This window comes from Rhinopithecus bieti, unplaced genomic scaffold (assembly GCF_001698545.2).
Source record: "Rhinopithecus bieti isolate Rb0 unplaced genomic scaffold, ASM169854v2 scaffold_495, whole genome shotgun sequence".
Lineage (NCBI taxonomy): Eukaryota > Metazoa > Chordata > Mammalia > Primates > Cercopithecidae > Rhinopithecus > Rhinopithecus bieti.
In genome coordinates, this window is record NW_016803120.1 from 405,312 (window position 1) to 426,417 (window position 21,106).

At 43.2% G+C, this 21,106-nt stretch overlaps 1 protein-coding gene and 2 pseudogenes across 1 annotated transcript in view; 2 read left to right on the forward strand and 1 right to left on the reverse strand.

Moving 5' to 3' along the window:
• Window positions 1-6,437: 6,437 nt before the first annotated feature.
• On the forward strand, window positions 6,438-14,089 carry LOC108517285 (farnesyl pyrophosphate synthase pseudogene; annotated as a pseudogene).
• The window catches only part of UBR1 (ubiquitin protein ligase E3 component n-recognin 1), a 182,526-nt gene continuing 175,273 nt past the window's right edge, over window positions 13,854-21,106 (forward strand). Inside the window, 1 exon segment of the mRNA XM_017858436.1 lies at window positions 13,854-14,085. The gene's annotated coding sequence lies outside the window, so the exon portion shown is untranslated.
• LOC108519545 (signal peptidase complex subunit 2-like) lies at window positions 16,400-17,137 on the reverse strand (annotated as a pseudogene).

Sequence of the window (21,106 nt, forward strand, 5' to 3'; positions counted from 1 at the left end):
AAAAAAAAAAAAAACACACTAGTTAGAACTGGCAATTATGGGAACTTAGGAATATACCACACAAAGTTGTATGTCCTGTTCCTTGCAAAGTGCATCCTGTACTCAGTACCTATTTAATAAATGTTTATTCCATAAAGTGTGAGGTAATTCTTTCTCAGATTTTGGGACAAGAACAAGGATAGCAAAAATAGTGCTGAAATAGCCAGTAACTTCTAGCCATACCTGTAACCAAGTTAAATTTCTCTCAAGCATTCCTAGATAATAACAAGTTTACTTATGATAACTTTAAGTGATCCACATGTATCCATGAAAAAATAAGTAAGCTACAAAGGGAAGTAAGATTTTTACTACACCTTATCTAAAATTCCAAAGAAATTATAGGGTCTCTTAGGCCCTGGATTTATGGTGGCATCTACACAGATGAACGAATAGTTGCCAAAGGGAGTACTGTGGACATAATGGAAAGAGCCATCTCTACGTACAGCAGAATATTTCCTAAAAAATAGAAGACAGGAGGGTGTTAGTATAATCATAAAAAGACAATGCTTTAAAATTCCTTCCCTAATACACAAGATTTTGCCTTCCTTTGAAAAAGAGATTTGCTGATCTGACAGAGAAGTATACTAAACTAGATCCACAATGGATAAACTAATGAAATTGCAAAGTTTTTCTCCCATTGTCCCCAAAGACTCATGCAAACTAATTCATCAATAACCAAACACAAGTTCACCAAGTAACGTTCAGAAGTAAGAGAGCTCTTTTAGGCAGTCCATTAAATGTTCAAAAAGAAACAAATCAGAATAAAGTGGAACAGTATTTATCAATCATTTGCAGATTTAGTGAGGGCCTACTAAGTACCTAGAAGAATTCTTGGTGTAGTGAGATACAAAAGCTGTTTACTTCTTGAAACAGGACTACAGAGGCTTAATTCACAAGAAAGACAAGACGAAGTCTTCAAGCAAGGAGAAAAATATTAGTCTAGGTCTGGGTTGTTAAATCTTTTTCAGTTCCTAAAGATACATTGATAACACACACAGGGTCTATATCCACTAATGAAAGTTTACCACCTTAAGTGTCAACAGTGTTCCCTGAAGGTGTCCATAAAACTGCAGAGTGAAGCCCAGGAAGAAAGGATGGGTAACACAGTACAGAGCACGCACTCATTAAGTATGTGTTGAATAAATAAGAAGGAAAGTATAGATTTTATTGGGGGGCATACCTATATTATTCAAATGTCAGAACATTATCAGGAAAGTTGGTATTATCTTTAATCTAAGTGTCTTACATGATTTTTACCTAACAGCATATATTTAAAAATACAAATTCCTGAAATTTAATATGCTAGTGGGCCACAAAAGCCATCATGTATAATGTAACCCAAGTAAATATATTATACAGAAATTACAACTAATACTCAGAAATTAGTCAAACCCAATTTAAACAATGTCAATTAGTTCTATTGCCTTTCTTCTTGGTATTTTTAAAATTTCTATTTCAGGGCCAGGTGTGGTGGCTCACACCTATAATCCCAGCACTTTGGGAGGCCACGGCGGGTGGATCATGAGATCAGGAGATTGAGACCATCCTGGCTAACACAGTGAAACCCCATCTGTACTAAAAATACAAAAAAATTAGCCAGGCGTGGTGGTGGGTGCCTGTAGTCCCAGCTACTCGGGAGGCTGAGGCAGGAGAATGGCGTGAACCCACCAGGAGGCAGAGCTTGCAGTGAACTGAGATCACGCCACTGCACTCTAGTCTGGGCAACAAAGTGAGACTCCATCTCAAAAAAAAAAAAAATTCTGTTTCAGGGTTTTAGTCTAAATTAAAATTTTTACTTGTATTTTTTCTTATTTTATGTTCAGCTATTCCTCAGAATCTTATAATCTTACATATGTTGTTTCCTTTCCTGCATTTTTGATGCATTAAAATCCAACTGTCTAAAAATAAATCCAACTATTTGAAAACACAAGTTAAAATATATGATGCTAACATAATATGGGATTTTGGCATTCTCTGGGGCTTATTTTATTTTTTTGAGACAGGGTCTGGCTCTGTCACCCAGGCTAGAGAGCAGTGGCATGATCTCGGCTCACTGCAATCTCAGCCTTCTGGGCTCAAGCGATCCTCCCATCTCAGCCTCCTGAGTAGCTGGGACTAAAGGTGCACGCCACCATGTCCAGCTAATTTTTGTATTTTTGTAGAGATGGGGTTTCACCACCTTGCCCAGGCTGGTCTCGAACTCCTGGACTCCAGTGATGCACCTGCCTCAGCCTCCCAAAGTGCTAGGATTATAGGCATGAACCACTGCATCCAGCCTCTTCGGGACTTTTTTTTTTTTTTTTTTTTGAGACGGCGTCTCGCTCTGTCACCCAGGCTGGAGTGCAGTGGCGTGATCTCAGCTCACAGAAAGCTCCGCCTCCTCTCTGGGACATTTTTAAGATCAAGATTTAACTTTAATTTTTTTCCTCAGATTGATATTTCTGTAATATTTACATTTTTAGTAAAATGCCATTTATTAAATTCAGATAAAGTTTAGGTGGCTAAAAACAAAAATACAAAGGTAAGAAACTTTAAAGTGACTATTCACTTTACTTTCCAAATAACCACTCAGCCCCAGTTCCTGTTAATTATTTTTGAATGTCTCCTAACTGCCCATAGTCACCATCAAAGATACAAACAGTTAACAGGAAGTGAAAGATTTTCATCTCTGTCCTTTTCCTTTCTCACATTAACAAAAGAGAACAACCTCCTCTTCCAATGTATAGTGACTCTAATTATACAAACTCAGTTAACCGGTGCTTTTTGACCTATCATCCTCAAATTGATGTCACCATCTCCATATCCAGGAACTTAGTTCAGATGGGTATGTCTCTTCATATCATGACTGGACTATTGCAGGATCCTCCTATGTAGTCCACATAACTCCAATATCTTTTTTCCTTTTTACCCCATCTTTTTCCTTTTTTATTGTGGGATTGCCCTTTATAAAACACTATTTTAATTATGTTACTTGCCTCCTTAAGAACCTATGCTGAATTACCAACTATTACCCATTACATCTCAACTTCTATGCTTGTTACTTAAGACCTCCATAAATTAGCCCTAAGCTACCTATCCAGTGTCATACCAGTCCTCAGTATGAATGTTAATTCTGGTGATACCAGTTTCCTTACTGCCCCAGCAAAGTTCAGTTTTTGGTTTCCCAGTGCGTAGCTTTTAAAGATCTATTCATACCTATCCTTTTGCCTAAAATATCCTCCTTGGCATGTCTTAGTTCTTCAAATGCTACTCATTTTTTAAGATTGGACAATTTTTTGCTTCTTTTATAAAGTCTTCTCTATGTCCACCCCACACTTTTCTGATTTCTCACAGTGATTATCATGTGTACCAAATAATCTAGCATTTCATCAGCCATTCCTTCATGTTCTTTTCTAATTGTTTCCTAAATAATTCTGATGTCCCTTAACTACACTATCAGTTCCTTGAAGGCAAAAGCCAAATTTTTAACATTAGCTCATGTATCTCTCACACTATCCAGCTAGGGATGGACTCTCAATAAATATTTGCTACATGATTGATTGACAATGCAGAACAAAGCTACTGAATATCCTGAGGCTGAAAAGTGAACTGCAACCAAAAGAGGAATCTAAATATAATGAAACTAGAGAATTGGTTTCTAATTCAGAGATCCCTTGCCTTTTCACATTCACGACAAATAAAGATTATTTTAATATTTATATGACACAGGATGAAAAGATAAAGCAGCCAGGTGACTAACTGGGCTCTCCAGCCACCACAGAGGCCAGGAAAATCAGTATCTCAGGATTCTGAAAACCCAGTGACCTCAGTAGCGTGGCTGACAAGCTCTGATATAAATGACTTCTCTTATGTATCAATGACTTAAAAAATTGTTTAAGCCCGGCCGGGCGCGGTGGCTCAAGCCTGTAATCCCAGCACTTTGGGAGGCCGAGACGGGCGGATCATGAGGTCAGGAGATCGAGACCATCCTGGCTAACACGGTGAAACCCCGTCTCTACTAAAAAATACAAAAAACTAGCCGGGCGAGGTGGCGGGCGCCTGTAGTCCCAGCTACTCGGGAGGCTGAGGCAGGAGAATGGCGTAAACCCGGGAGGCGGAGCTTGCAGTGAGCTGAGATCTGGCCACTGCACTCCAGCCTGGGCAACAGAGCAAGACTCCGTCTCAAAAAAAAAAAAAAAAAAATTGTTTAAGCCCATGTGGAATATTAAAAGTACCATTAGCCAAAACAAAGCATTAAACTACATGCATACTTCAGAGATATTGTGGTTCCTGACCACCACAATAAAGCAAATATTGCAAAAAAGCGAGTCACATGAATTTTTGGTTTCCCAGTGTGTATGAAAGTTATGTTTACAGCCGGGGGCAGTGGCTTATGCCTGTAATCCCAGCACTTCTGGAGGCCGAGGCAGGCAGATCACTTCAGGTCAGTTTGAGACCAGCCTGGCCAACATGGCAAAACCGTCTCTACTAAAAATACAAAGATTAGCCAGGCATGGTAGCACATGCCTGTAGTCCCAGCTACTCAGGAGGCTGAGTCAGGAGACTCGCTTGAACCAGGGAGATGGAGGTTGCAGTGAGCCAAGATGGTGCCACTACACTCCAGCCTGGGCAACAGAGCAAGATCCTGTCTCAAAAAAAAAAAAACTGTTATGTTTACACCATACTATAGTCTATTAAGTGTACAATTGCTTCATGCCTAACAAAACAATGCACATACCTTAATTTATAAATACTTCTACTGACTGGGCATGGTGGCTCACGCCTGTTCTCCTAGCACTTTGGGAGGTTGAGGTGAGTGGATCACTTGAGCCCAGGAGTTCGAGACTAGCCTGGGCAACACATCGAAACCCTGTCTCTATAAAAAATTACAATAATTAGCCAGGAATGGTGGCTCATGTCTGTGGTCCCAACTACCCGAGAGGCTGAGGTGGGAGGATCACTTTGAGACTGGGACGTGGAGGTTGCAGTGAGCTGAGATCGCGCTATTGTACTCCAGCCTGGGTGACAGAGTGAGACCCTGTCTCGGGGGGAAAAAGAAAACTTTACTGCTAAAAATGCTAATGATCATCTGGGCCTTCAGTGAGTCAAATCTTTTTACTGATAGAGGGTCCTGTTTTGATGTTGGTGAATGCTGGCTGATCAGGGTGGTGGTTGGGGTGGCTGGGGTAATTTCTTAAAATAACCATGAAGTTTGCTACATCAATTGACTTTTCCTTTCACAAGAATTTCTCTGTAGCTTTATCAACTAAATTTATGTATAATTCTAAATCCTTTGTTGTCATTTCAAAAATGTTCACATCATAGTTACCAGGAGTAGTTTCCTTCTCAAGAAACCACTGTTTCTGCTCATCCATAAGAAGCAACTTGCCATCTGTTCAAATTTTATCCTAAGATTGCAGCAATTTAGTCACTTCTTCAGGCTCCACTTTTTTTTTTTTTTTTTTTTTTTTTGAGACGGAGTCTTGCTCTGCCACCCAGGCTGGAGTGCAGTGGCCGGATCTCAGCTCACTGCAAGCTCCGCCTCCCGGGTTCACGCCATTCTCCTGTCTCAGCCTCCCGATTAGCTGGGACTACAGGTGCCCGCCTCATCGCCTGGCTAGTTTTTTGTATTTTTTTAGTAGAGACGGGGTTTCACCGTATTAGCCAGGATGATCTCGATCTCCTGACCTCATGATCCGCCCGTCTCGGCCTCCCAAAGTGCTGGGATTACAGGCTTGAGCCACCGCGCCCGGCCCAGGCTCCACTTCTAATCCTAGTTCTCCTGCTATTTCCACATTTGCAGTTACTTCCTCCACTGAAGTCTTGAACCCCTCAAAATTACCCATGAGGGGCAGAATCAAACTCCTGTTCATGTTATTTTAACCTCCTCCAATTAACTGCAACTGTTCTTAATGGCATCTAGAATGGTGAATCCTTTCCATAAATTTTTCAATCGACTGCCCACATCCATCAGAAGAAGAATCATAATCTAAGGCAGCTACAGTCTTATGAAATGTGTTTCTTAAATAGTAAGAGTTGAAAATTGAAATTACTTCTTGATCCATTGGCTACGGGATGAATACTATGCTAGTAGGCATGAAAGTAACATTCAACTCCTTGTACAACTTCCTCAGAGCTCTTGGGTGACCAGGTGCATTGTCAATGATCACTGATACTTTGAAAGGAATATCTTTTTCTGAGCAGTAGTTCTCAACAGTGGACTTCAAATATTCAGTAAACCACGCTGTAAACAGATGTGCTATTATTATCCAGGCTTTGTTGTTCCATATATGGAACATAGGCAGAGTAGATTTAGCATAATGCTGAAGCACCCAAGGATTTTCAGAATGGTAAATAGGCATTGGCTCCACTTAAAGTCATCAGCTATGGAGCAGGAACCCACATCCAGGAACAGAGCCCTTTGCTCCTCCCTCAGAATGAATGGAGACTAGAAATCAGACATTTCTCTCCAAGAAATGCAGGATTTTGTTCAGTGCTTCTCCCAGATTGTTAGGGTGCTGACTGAGGATGAGATGGGGCACCCAGAGACAGGAGATGCTATCACTCAGCTCAAGGAGGTCCTGTAGTACAATGCCATTGGAGGCAAGTATCACTGGGCTTTGACAGTGCTCGTAGTATTCTTGGAGCTGGTGGAGCTGAGGAAACAGGATGCTGAGAGTCTCCAGCGGGCCCTGACTGTGGGCTGGTGTGTGGAACTGCTGCAAGCTTTCTTCCTGCTGGCAGATGACATCACGGCTTCATCCCTCACCAGCCAGGGATAGATCTGCTGGTATCAGAAGCCCAGCGTGGGTTTGGATGCCATCAATGATGCTATGCTTCTGGAAGGGAAGCATGTATGTACCACCTGCTGAAGCTCTGTTGCAGGGAGCAGCCCTATTACCTGAACCTGATCCAGCTCTTCCTGCAGAGTTTCTATCAGACTGAGATTGGCCAGCCCCCCAGGGCAATGCAGATCTTGGCAAATTCACTAAAAAGAGGTACAAATCTAGTGTCAAGTACAAGGCATCTTTCTACTCCTTCTACCTTCCTGTAGCTGCAGCCATGTACATGGCAGGCATTGATGGTGAGAAGGAGCACACCAATGCCAAGAAGATCCTGCTGGAGATGGGAGAGGGAGAGTTCTTTCAGATTCAGGATGATTACCTTGACCTCTTTTGGGGACCCCAGTGTGACCGGCAAAGTTGGCACTGACAAACAGGACAACAAATGCAGCTGGCTGGTGGTTCAGTGTCTGCAATGGGCCACTCCGGAACAGTACCAGATCCTGAAGGAGAATTACGGGCAGAAGGAGGCCAAGAAGGTGGCCCCGGTGAAGACTGTATGAGGAGCTGGATCTGCCGGCTGTGTTCTTGCAATAATAGGAAGACAGTTACAGCCACATTATGAGTCTCACTGAACAGTACACAGTGCCCCTGCCCCCAGTCATCTTTCTAGGGCTGACGTGCAACATCTACAAGCGGAAAAGTAACCTAGAGACTGCAAGGGCAGGGAGAGGAGGCCCTCAATAAATAAATTATTGTGTAACTTTCTAAAAAAAAAAAAAAAGTCATCAACTGCATGGAACCCTAGCAACAGTCAGCCTGTCCTTTGAAGCCAGGGATTGACTTCTCTCTAGCTATGAAAGTCCTAGATGGCATCTTCTTCCAAAAGAAGGCTGTTTCACTTACACGGAAAATCTGTTGTTTAGTGCAGCCACCTTCATCAATTATCTTAGCTAGATCTTCTGGGTCACTTGCTGCAGCTTCTCCAATCAGCACTTGCTGCGTCACACTGCATATTTATGTTATAGAGTCAACTTCTCTCCTCAGACCTCATGAAGCAACCTCTGCCAGCTTCCAACTTTTCTTCTGCAGCTTCCTTACCTCTCTCAGTCTTCACAGAATTGAAGGGAGTTAGCATCTTGCTCTGGATTAGGCTTTGGCTTAAGTGAATGTTGTAGATGCTTTGATCGTCTATCCAGAACACTAAAACTTTCTGCACATCAGCAGTAGGACTGTTTCACTTTCTAATCATTCATCTGTTCACTGGAGCAGCACTTTCCATTTCCTTCAAGAACTTTTCCTTTGCATTCACAACTTGGCTCACTGCTCCAGCTCAAGAGGCCTAGCTTTCAGCCTACCTGATAGCCTTTCAACAGCCTTTCTCACCAAGCTTCATCATTTCTACCTTTTGATTTAAAGTGAGAGATGTTGGGCCCTTCCTTTCACTTGAACACTTAGAGGCCATTGTAGGGTTGTTGACTGGCCTAATTTTAATATTGTTGTCTCTCAGGGAATAGGGAGGCCAGCGGTGAGGGAGAGAGATAGGAGAACAGCTGGTTGGTGGAGCACTGAGAACACATATAGCATTTATTGATTAAGTTCCTGGACTTATATGGGCAAGGTTTGTAGCACCCAGAAACAGTTACAGTAGTAACATCAAAGGTCACTGATCGCAGATCACCATAACAGATACAATGAAAAAGTCTGAAATATTGTGAGAATTACCAAAATGAGACAGAGACACGAAGTGAGCATGTGCTGTTGGAAAAATGGCTCCCATAGACTTGCTCAAGGCAGGCTTGCCACAAACTTTCAATTTGTAAAAAATGCAACATCTGCAAAGTGCTATAAGGTGAAGCACAATAAAACGAGGTATGCCTGTATATGAAACAGAAAGAATTAAAGAAAAGAAAAAGTCTAAACAAAAATAAATACATCTGTCACAAGAAGACAAAAAGGCTCATTTTTTTAATTACCAGAGATTCTTTATAGAAAAATTTTTTCTGTTAAAAAATGTTTTCAGCTAGGCACAGTAGCATGTGCCTGCAGCCCCAGCTACACAGGAGTCTGAGGCAGGAGGATCGTTTGAGCTCAGGAGTTCAGGGCTAGCCTGGGCAAAATAGTTAGACTCCTGCCTCTTAAAATTTTTTTTAAGTTTTCTCTCATTCATTGAATTGACCACACCCTCCTTATAACACTGACTCTACACAGTGGTCTGTCTTCTGTTTATTACAGTACCTGTAATAATTCTTGACGCTGTCCAGACTTGGAATATTGAATGCATCTAATTAAAAAAAAAAAAAGCAAACATTCATCCACATTAAAAAAAGAATACAAACATTTTCTTTAATGACTAAGGGAAAATAATTCTTTCTATAACAATTCCCCCCCACACACCCCCAGGGTAGAGCCATTCCATTTATTATTCAGCAAATAGCGGGAGGACTAGGAGAGGGGCCCATCCTAGACAACCTCCCATTATTGCCATGGGTTTCAGTTTGCTTCCCCAAACTAGAAATGTTTAGCCTAGGGAAAGGGTAGACTCAGAACAGAGTCCAGATGGCCCTGGCCCTACCACCAACTCATGAACTCCCACCATGGTCCATCTCTCTAGGGCCACTGAGCCTCTCTTAGAACCAGTATGGCTAGACTCTGGGTTGCTGGGTCCAATCCAAGCAGGCTGGGCTCCAAGTTCTAGACCCCAGGCTGGCTAAAACCCTGGAATCTTGATTCCAGGATGTGGGTGGGATGGACTTAGGTCCCAAGCTCCAGGCTAAGCCAGTGCCCTTCAGGGCTGCAGCAGGTAGCTGCCTTCATGGCTAGGCTTCTTGGGCAGTGGTACTTTTTCAGGATAGGAGCCAGGGCTGGAGTTGGGTCTAAATCTGTAGAAACAGTCAATATTGGCAGAGCAAGAGTGGTAGGCCTGGCAGAGAATGACTCGGAGCAGAAGCAGCAAGAAGCCTATGAGGTGTTGCAGATGACGGCAATGAGCACCCCCTGGGAAACAGCTGCCCCCATGACAGGCAGCCCACCCTCAGACCAGCACAGACAGTAGAGCTGCCACAACGTCAAGGCCTACGCCAAGGCGGGACTCTGGTATGACCAGCCTTCCGTGGAGGCTGTCCTGCCTACATACTCAACGATTCCCGGGCAGTGGAGATGTCCACCTGAGGTCTTAAGCCAAAGTACAGCCCGGTGCACATCTGTGGGAGGGTTGGGACAATGGGATATTCAGATTTAACTGAGGCTCCAGCAGGGGCAGCTGGCCCTCCCCAAGCTCTCTGCCTCTGCTGGCACAGACTGAGCTAGCCACAGCGTGACTGCAGCAGCCTCTGTCATCTTTCTATAACACTTTTAATGGTAGAATGTCAATCAATTAGATTGATACTTTAAAATGTTGATATCTTAACAAAATTCAGATTATCTAGAAACTTACTTAAGGCACTTAGTATACTAGAGAAAAACAGGTACTTTGAATTCTATACCATTCGGAATAAATAAGTTTGCAATTATAAGATTGAACTGTAGTTGCTCTTGTCTTAATCCTGTGATTCTAAAAGCCAGCAAAAAGTGGATTCATGCCTGATCTACTGATCAAATAAAGTAGACAAATGAAGTACTTAGCTAATAAAAAAGTCAACCTTTATAAATCAAACAAATCTACTACCATCAGGACTCTTTTAGAGAAGAGTTCATTTCCTTACCAACCCAACAATAATCTAAAAAAGGGAAAGGATTATTCATTTCCCTGTTCATGCCTATGGAGATTTGTTTGCAATTTAAAATTTTTAGGCTAGGTGCAGTGACTCATACCTGTAATCCCAGCACTTTGGGAGAATGAGGTGGGAGGATCGCTTGAGCCCAGGAGTTTGGGGTCAGCCTGAGCAACAGAGCAAGATCCCAACTCCACAAAAAAAAAAACCTTCAAAAATTAGCTGGGTGTGGTGATGCATGCTTGTAGTCCCAGCTACTTGGGGGTGCTGAGGTGGGAGGATCATTTAAGCTCAGGTCAAGGCTGCGGTGAGCTATACGCACACCACTGCACTCTAGGTTGAGTGACAGAGCAAGACCCTGTCAAAAAAATAATAATAAAGCGGGTGTGGTGGCTCACACCTATAATCCCACCACTTTAGGAGGCTGAGGCAGGCAGATCATTTGAGGTCAGGAGTTCGAGACCAGCCTGGCCAATGTGGTGAAACTCCGCCTCTACTAAAAATACCCCCCCAAAAAAAATTAACTGGGAAGGATGGTACCTGTCTGTAATCCCAGCTACTCAGGAGGCTAAGGCAGGAGAATTGCTTGAACTCAGGAGACAAAGGTTGCACTACTGAGATTGCACTACTGTACTCCAGCCTGGGTGACAGAGTGAGACTCTGTCTCACAAAATAATGATAATAAGAATAGTCATAGTAAATTTTAAAAAGAAAAAATAAAAAGCAAAGTTTTTTAACTTTGCACACAGGAAAATTCATTCTTTTCTGTGACTTACAGTTCTATGGATTTTGACAAATACATAACGAACCTGAAGTCCACCACAACCACCAAAATACAGACTAGTTCCCTCACCACCAAAAATTCTCCATGATGCCTGTTTGCAGTTAATCTGTCTCCCAATCCCTATCCTCTGGTAACTACAATCTGTTCTCTGTCTATTGTTTTGCCTTTTCCTGAATGTCATATAAATGAAATCATACAGTATGCAGACTTACGGGTTTGGCTTCTTTCACTTAGCAAAATGTATATTTATTAAAACATCTGTCTGCATGAGTTTTGCTAAAACTCATGTCTCTTCCATGTAAAGAAGAAAAGACTTGGGGTGGGGGGCAGGGGAGGGATAGCATTAGGAGAAATACCTAATGTAGATGACAGGTTGATGGATGCAGCAAACCACCATGGCACATGTATACCTATGTAACAAACCTGCACGTTCTGCACATGTATCCCAGAACTTAAAGTATAGTGATAATAATAATAAAAAAAGCAGCATATGTCACAAAAAAAGGACCATACCAATTGTCATTTCAAAGGCTCACAATGACATCTGAAGTTTTAAAACCACATTATATAGTTGTATTTCAGAGTTGTGACCTTTAGTATATGTAAACCTATGTTATAACGTCCCATTTTATAATTTTACAATCTAAGTTGGAAAATCTAGGTTCCTGAAGGGGGAAAAAAACTCTAGTCTTTATTATATCTGGCTCTTGGTTCTCACCATGATTTCCTTTGATATCCAACCACTTGGTTTTTTCCATGACTCTTGTCTTCTTCAGAATACCCTGGTAGGTTTGCCATTCTACCTCATGCTGCCTGGATCCCAACTGTTCCTTTGTTTTGGCATCTGTCAGGTCTCCTGTAGGTTTACACAAGAATTGAATCACAATGCAAAACAAACTCCTAGGGGTTCCATTTTTTTAGACATGTACACTGAAGGAACAACGATACTTAAAGTACTCAACGTGTATAAGCAAAACTGCTCATGAGACCACCAATGTCCAATCAAGCCATCTAAACTAACAAGATTTTCTCAGCAAGGGCTTTGTTTCTTATAGGTTAGCAAATGCCTGTGTGATATTAGAAATGGGTTGTGAAAAAATCCTTAAAGAGAACAGTACAAAATGCATCAGTAGACTCTGATAAAATGAAAATGTTTTTATAAGAAATTCCAATACTCTGAGTGGGTGCCTAATATCTACAGCAACCATGTTTTCCAAACCACAAAATCAGAATATGTGACTTGACCAAATATTATTTTTATAGCAAGAAGCAATGTGGCAGGTGCAATTGGACAACAAAATACCAAAATTTATAGGGAACTAAACAGAACACTTTTTATGGGGGTTCATCCATTAAATGAGAACTGATACCCTTTCATGTCAGCAGAGATACTTCAATAAGGTGGATGGGTGATGAATTCCCCAATAAGCAAGACAGATAGATGCTCCTTTAGCTTCTTCTCCCCACTACAGTTTGGAAGCAAATAAAGGGTTTGAAGAGTCTAGAAAACTCAAGTCATAAAACTATTAAAGGATGAAGAAAAAGTGCCCTGGGTCACCGGAAGCCTCAAACAACTGAAAATATAAGATTAATAATATAAAGAAAATTGAAAAGTGAGCAAAAGAAGAGAACTTCTGATTCGTGGTTACAGGCTTTTCCCTAATTCTCACAACCACAACTATAACAACAAGAACAAAAACCAGATACAAATACATGAGACAACAGACTGACATGAGAACCAGGAGCCTTGCTTCTACTACTTTGACAAAACCTTGCTACCTCAAATCATTTTGCCTGGATCTTGACTCATTCAGTTATCCATAGGCAAAGGGGTTAGAATGTCCGATCTCTTCCACTTCACAGGGCTCATCTGGAGCTGTGGCTATACTGCTCCCAACATCCCCAAAGTGAAAAGCCGCAGCCCTGGCCAAAGTTCTACCATCCAGACCACAGAACACTACCACAGCATGGCAAGCCTCCCTACCTGTTGCTAGGACGAGAGCTGGTTGAATGATGTCAATAGTTTCAGAACAGAATTTCTCTAAGTCTACCGCTCTGCCTGGATCTCGAAACCTGCTCAGGTGAATGTCGGATATCTGCCGAAAACAGGTATTGAACAGAGAGATCTGAGCCGGGAAGAGGCAGCATGGGGAGCGGCGGCTCAGCGGCTCTCTCGGGCAGAAGGAAAAGACAAAGAGGCAGTGCATAACGAACCCCCCAGGTAAGGACAGGGCCAGCACTAGACAGAGCCTCGAGTTACAACCTGAGGCCCGCAGCCTGGAGCGTGGGGCCCAACACCCGCCAGGGTCTCACCGCACGGTGCCCGCTCTGCACCCGCCTCCCTGCCCGGCTTCCCGCCGCTTCACCTGCAGGCCCCAGAAGATGTTGCTGTCTCCAGGACCTGGCGCGGGGTGCGGCCTCCTGGGGGGCGCGGGATGCGGCAGCGGCGAGGGTTGGCCCGCCAGGCCGTAGTGCTCCAAGAGCATGGCCACCAGCGCTGCGGCCGCCAACCCCGCGACCACCCTGAGAGCCAGCACTGCAGCCATGCCGCCCGCCCGCCAATCCGCCGGGGAGCGGCCCTAGCTAATCCCGCGCGGGACCGCGCGGCGCTCCCGGGAGCCGCTTTGCCTGCACTTCCGGACTCTCTTGTTGCGGGGTCAGAGCCGGATGCGGGGCCGGAGCCGGATGCGGGGCTGGAGCCACACACCGGGCCTAGGGTGCTGCGGCGGTCAGCCGCCTGCCGGCATCTGTGCCTCTCTGGCAGCGCAAGTGTCTGGGCTCGTTTTGCGTAAGTAATGCGATCAAAGAAAAGGGAACCGAAACTCTGAACACCAGTGACGGTGGCCGAGTGGTGGCGGGCGAGGAGACCGGGACCAGTGGCCAGGAGGCCAGGGCTAGAGTCCTGGCTCCGCCTTGGTCATTAACTCCTGACCTCAGTGGGTCGATCTCCTTACCTGTAAAACAGAGTTAATAACACCTTCCGTGTGCACTTTGCAGGGTTGTTGTATCAAAGTGAGAACGTATGAGGACGCCTTTTACATTGTCTCACAAATGTGTCAGGTGGCTTCCTCTGGCCCCTTCTGATTATTAACGTGCCTCCATAGGTTTTCTTTTCTTTCCCTTCTCCTTCCCGCTACCGTTCCCCTTTCCTTCACTTCTCAGACATGATCTCACTCTGTCCCCCAGGCAGGAATGCAGTGGAGCGATCATGGCTCACTGCAGCCTTGACCTCCCTGGCCTCAAGTAGCTGGAACTACAGGTTCGCACCATCACGCCCAGCTAATTTTTTAAATATAGTTTTGTAGAGACTGGGGTCTCTCTCTGTTGCCCAAGCTGGCCTCGGAACTCCTGGGTTCAAGCGATCATCCCGCCTCCGCCTCCCAAAGTGCTGGGACCACCGCGCCTGGCAGCATAGGTTTTCTATAGATGTTAATTCCTATGTTTTGTGAAAGTTATTTTTCCCTTAACCTGATTTCACATGCACCTGATTAATATTGCAACACGGTGGTATACTATTCATTTAATAAATATTAAATACTTCCTATGGGCCAGGCCCAGGAGAATTAGATTCAGCCCTACCTTAACTTATCTAACCACTCCCTTATTGTTGATTTTTAAATTGTTTATTATATATTGGTGTTCTGAGTAATTTATTTTCACATCTGCCTTCCTTTCATTGAAAAAAATTTTAGAAAATGGCAGTTAATAAAAGGCACAAACAAATCAACAGGGATATACTAGTGGAAAACACAATATAAAACTAAAATGTCATTGGTTTCTTTTATTGGTTAGGAGCACAAAATGTATCAGGCAGAAGGTCTATTTCAAACTAATTAAAAAGCTATGTGTATTTTAAATTCTGCCCAAATCAGATATATACACACCCACAAAAATAGTGTGTGAAGGAAAGCAATCACACACGAGAAGTCGTATACTGAATTCTTCAAGGAAACACATGTGGAAATAGGAATTAACAAAGTCAGCAATTATGAATATAATTTTTAAATTGAGTCTTAAAATGCTACATGGCCCAGAACTATACTATATAAAGTAATGCTAGGTACAAAGGAAAAAAGTCTAAACAGCTTTTAGCAAAACTGCTTTCCCAGAAAAGCAAATTAAAATAATGCAATCAGCAGACCAAGGATACAGCTAGACATCAGAGCTACAACTTCTCGTATCTGTGTCAGAAAATCCTATTTATCCAGAATAGACTAAAATTTCGGGATAAAACAGGAACTTTTTTGGCCGGGCGCGGTGGCTCAAGCCTGTAATCCCAGCACTTTGGGAGGCCGAGATGGGCGGATCACGAGGTCAGGAGATCGAGACCATCCTGGCTAACACGACAAAACCCCGTCTCTACCAAAAATACAAAAAAATTAGCCAGGCATGGTGGCGGGCGCCTGTAGTCCTAGCTACTCGGGAGTCTGAAGCAGGAGAATGGCCTGAACCTGGGAGGCGGAGCTTGCAGTGAGCTGAGATCCGGCCACTGCACTCCAGCCTGGGTGACAGAGTGAGACTCCGTCTCCAAAAAAAAAAAGGAACTTTTTAACTTTTTTTACTTTTATCCATTTTAAGTTATTTTTATCTCCTCCACCTCCCAAACCAGTAATTCAGCAAGATCCAGCAGAAAGAGGGCTACTTTTAGAATTGGCTATTTTATTTTTCTTTCTATGGCGAGACTGTCATGGAGCTTGGATATTTCAGGATCATATACATCCAGGACCAGTGTCCCACTGTGGTCAAAAAACTTTGTCAGGCCTCTGAGCCCAAGCTAAGCTGTCATATGCCCTGTGACCTGCACATATGCATCCAGATGGCCTGAAGCAACTGAAGATCCACAAAAGAAGTGAAAATAGCCTTAACTGATGACATTCCACCATTGTGATTTGTTTCTGCCCCACCTTAACTGATCAATGTACTTTGTAATCTCCCCCACCCTTAAGAAGGTTCTTTGTAATTCTGCGCACCCTTGAGAATGTACTTTGTGAGATCCACCCCCTGCCTGGAAAACATTGCTCCTAACTCCACCGCCTATCCACAAACCTATAAGAACTAATGATAATCCCACCAACCTTTGCTGACTCTCTTTTCAGACTCAGCCCGCCTGCACCCAGGTGAAATAAACAGCTTTGTTGCTCACACAAAGCCTGTTTGGTGGTCTCTTCACATGGACATGCATGACAAACTTAGCAATGGGGACTTGGTAAACTCGACTTCCTGCTGCTGCTTTGTTCTCCCACTTGTGAAGGTCAGCTTCAAGGTGTATTTGTCATCAAACCTTTAAAGACTGGAGGACAGTTGGCAAATATCATCAGGATCCATTCCTGTAGGATCTTTCCTGTGGGTCACGACAAAGATGCTCCTCTCCTTATATGAGGTATAAATGGTCAGAATCCAGATCATCACAAAATAGGATATGAAGCACAAAACGAAAACGGGTTTGGACTCTGGAAAGAGGTGCATGTAATCCCAAATCAAAGCCACTATGGCAAAGAAACAGGATATTGTACAGATGGTGAGGCGACCATCAATTAGACCAAAATTCTCCACATATTTGTATTTTTCCAGAAGTAACTTTCTGGCAGAATCATCCGAAGAGTTTTTCACAGCTAATCCATCGCACTTGTCAATTTTTACAGGCTTATCATCTATCTTCCACTTATCCAACAAGCCGCTATGGCCACTGCCTGCCCCACACCTGGAACCACGCCAGCCCCACTACTGCCTCCACTACCACCGCTTCTCCCACCCTGTGCAGCTGCTGCCGCCATCTTATCCGCTTCTGCCTGTTCTGAGTAAAGATATGTATTTTTGCGGGGGGATGGAGTCTCTCTCTACCGCCTAGGCTGGAGTGCAGTGGCGCGATCTCGGCTCACTGCAAGCTCCGCCTCCAGCAGCTGGGATTACAGGCACTCACCATCATGCCTGGCTAACTTTTTGTATTTTTAATAGAGACAGGATTTCACTGTGTTAGCCAGGATGGTCTTAATCTCCTGACCTTGTGATCGGCCCGCCTTGGCCTCCCAAAAGTGCTGGGATTACAGGCGTGAGCCACCGCGCCTGGCTGAGTAAATATTTTTACACGAATAGTGCTCTTAAAAAAAAAAACTCCCTTTGAGTTTTTTCCTTGGGATATGTTGTCAGTATTGGATTTATGCCAATTTCAATTAAATTGAATTTTCAATTTAAAATTTTCAATTAAATTTTGAGTACCTTTGGAATACAATACATTGATCTAAGCAGAAAACATAAAGAAACATAAAGGTAAGTAGGCAAAGAGCTATGGTTCATTAAGGAGTTTATGTAAGAGAGAGACATACATACATAAGTTTAATATGCGAAGAATATGCTTTTTGCCACAAGAGATGACCAGATATAAAAGGCAGGGGGAAGGTTAAAACTAGAAGAGAGAAGCTGGGCACGGTGGCTCACGCCTGTAATCCCACCACTGGGAGGCAGAGGCGGGCAGATCACGAGGTCAGGAGATTGAGACCATCCTGGCTAACATGGTGAAAGCCCATCTCTACTAAAACTACAAAAAATTAGCCAGGCATGGTGGCACGTATCTGTAGTCCTAGCTACTTGGGAGGCTGATGCAGGAGAGTCGCTTGAACCTGGGAGGCGGAGGTTGCAGTGAGCCAAGATCGGGCCACTGCACTCCAGCCTGGGTGACAGAGCGAGATTCCATCTCAAACAACAACAACAACAGCAAAAAACTAGCAGAAAGTACGTCTTTGGAAAGAATCAAGAAAAGTTTAATTATGGATGCTGCATATAAAGGATGGGTAATATTTCTTGACTGGCAGAGATTGAGGTTGGGGTGGGTAAAAGCACTTTCCTAACAACACGAACCAAAGCATTAAGATGAGAAAATGCAGGGCATGTTGCAGGGACAGTGAATGTTTCAGTTTGCCAGCCTATGCCAAGAGGAATAATGGTAATTAGACTGGACCTTTGGCTTGAGGCACACACATTGAGGAAGACCTCTAAATGCCAAGAGTGAAGACAACAGAGTTCTGCTTTGGCAACATGGATCTGGCAACAGCATAGAGAACTGACTGTCCAGAGGATAGGTGTGAGAGAGAATCCTGTTGGAGGGAGATTGCCATAATCCAGGTAGTGGGGTAATTACAAAGACCTGAAGAAGAAAGATGGGAGAATACAACCTTGAGATTAGAAAGGAGTGATCAGATGTAACAACAATTTTAAAAATAAAAACTATAGAACATGGCACCTGATTGGATATTCAATGGAAGAAAATAAGAGTTTTTTTTTAAATAATGACAAAATGTGGAACATAGTGACTGAGGGACCAGGGCTATAATGTATGAATGGAGAGCATTACCCATATCAATAAAATAAAATTTTGATTTTGGTTTTATCTAATACTACACCACTAGAAAACACGTGGAAGGATATTTTAAAACCAAATTTGGGAGACATGACTGAGATGATCTAATTTAAAACCCAAGCAATGTGGCATACATAAAATGCATTTGCAGAGACCTTAGAGTATTGGGGAACCTGCCCCAATATTTCAACGTAGGTTCTTTCTATTTTCCATAAATGTCGGCTGACTGAGAAATAAAGAAAAAGAGTACAAAGAGAGGAATTTTATAGCTGAGCCGCCGGGGGTGACATCACATATCAGTAGGACTGTGATGCCCACCTGAGCCTCAAACCAGCAAGTTTTTTATTAAGGGTTTCAAAAGGGGAGATGTGTAAGAACAGGGAGTAGGTACAAAGGTCACAGGCTTCAAAGGGCAAAAAGCAGAACTACTACTAAGGGTCCAACAAAGATCACAAGGCAAAGGGGAAAAGCAGAACTACCAATAAGGGTCTATGCTCGGCAGTGCGCATATTGTCTTGATAAACATCTTAAATAACAGACAGCAGGGTTCGAGAGCAGAGAACTGGTCTGACCACAAATTTACCAGGGCAGTTTTTCCCCACTGTAGTAAGCCTGAGGGTACTGCAGGAGACTAGGGCGTATCTCAGTCCTTATCTCAACTGCATGAGACAGACAGTCCCAGAGCAGCGTTTATAGACTTCCCCCCAGGAATGTATTCCTTTCCCAGGGTATTAATATTAATATTCCTTGCTAGGAAAAGAATTTAGCGATATCTCTCCTACTTGCACGTCCATTTATAGGCTATCTGCAAGAAGAAAATATGGCTCTTTTGTCTGACCCCTCAGGCAGTCAGACCTTATGGTTGTCTTCCCTTGTTCCCTAAAAAATCACTGTTATTCTGTTCTTTTTCAAGGTGCACTGATTTCATATTGTTCAAACACACATGTCTTACAATCAATTTGTACAGTTAACACAATTATCACAGTGGTCCTGAGGTGATGTATATCCTCAGCTTATGAAGATAACAGAAGTAAGAGATTAAAGTAAAGATAGGCATAAGAAATTATAAAATTATTATTTGGGAACTGATAGATGTCCATGAAATCTTCACAATTAATGTTCCTCTGCCACGGCTCCAGCCAGTCCCTCCATTTGGGGTCCCTGACTTCCTGCAACATTAGAGAAACCTCAAAGATACAGGAAATCATTTTCTAGAAATGGGGCACAACAAGAGGAGGAATCATGCTGTTAAAGCATTTGGACATGGTCACAAGTCACAAAGGCCAGCAGTCTCAATTTCAGACACTGTACTCCAACCAAGCCACTTCACTTGTGGTGTTCAAAGTGAATAGGAACAGGAAATTATTTATTTAATGATGGTTAATGATTCTCTAGGGAAATACTGGTTTGACCAGCTAATCACTTCAGTTCAGTTCCTGACAGTCAAAGTTCCTGACAGTCAAAGCAGAAAGGTAAATAGAGTTCTTGTTATAAAGAAAGCAGGCAGCAATTCACCATGAGAGCAAATTTACCTAGAACCAAAGTCAAGGGAGAATGTATCACTCGGACATTTAACAGTACAATGTACATTGTCACCAACAGTCACATGTTGAATTAAGTAACTCTCACAAATATAAGATGCAGAAATTGTCTTTTTTTTTGGCGGGGGGTGGAGGGGAGACAGAGTTTTGCTCTTGTTGCCCAGGCTGGAGTACAATGATGTGATCTCGGCTCACTGCAACCTCTACCTCCTGGGTTCAAGCAATTCTCCTGCCTCAGCCTCCCGAGTAGCTGGGATTACAGGAGCCCGCCACCATGCCTGACTACTTTTTAAAAATATTTTTAGTAAAGACAGAGTTTCTCCATGGTGGCCAGGCTGGTTTCAAACTCCTGACCTCAAGCGATCCACCTGCCTTGGCCTCCCAAAATGCTAGGATCACAGGCGTGAGCCACTACACCTGGCCGTAATTGTCTTCCAATCACTATCTTACTGACCTTGTTAAAAATACAAAAATATAGTATTAAATTGTTTTGTGAATTCATTTATATAGAGAGCCAAAGTAATGTAATTAAAATAGGTTGTGTGTGTATAAAGTTTTTTTTTTTTTTTGAAACAGAGTCTAGGTCTGTCGCCTAGGCTGGAGTGCAGTGGCACCATATTGGCTCCCTGAAACATCTGCCTCCTGGGTTCCAGCAATTCTTGTGCCTCAACCTCCCGAGTAGCTGGGATCACAGGCATGGGCCACAACATATGGCTAATTTTTGTATTTTTTAGTAGAGACAGGGTTTTGCCAGGTTGGCCAGGCTCACCTCAAACTCCTGAGGTCAAGTAATTCCGCCCATCTCGGCCTCCCAAAGTGTTGGGATTAAGATTTTTTTAGGCCCGGCATGGTGGCTCAAGCCTGTAATCCCAGCACTTTGGGAGGCCGAGACAGGCGGATCACGAGGTCAGGAG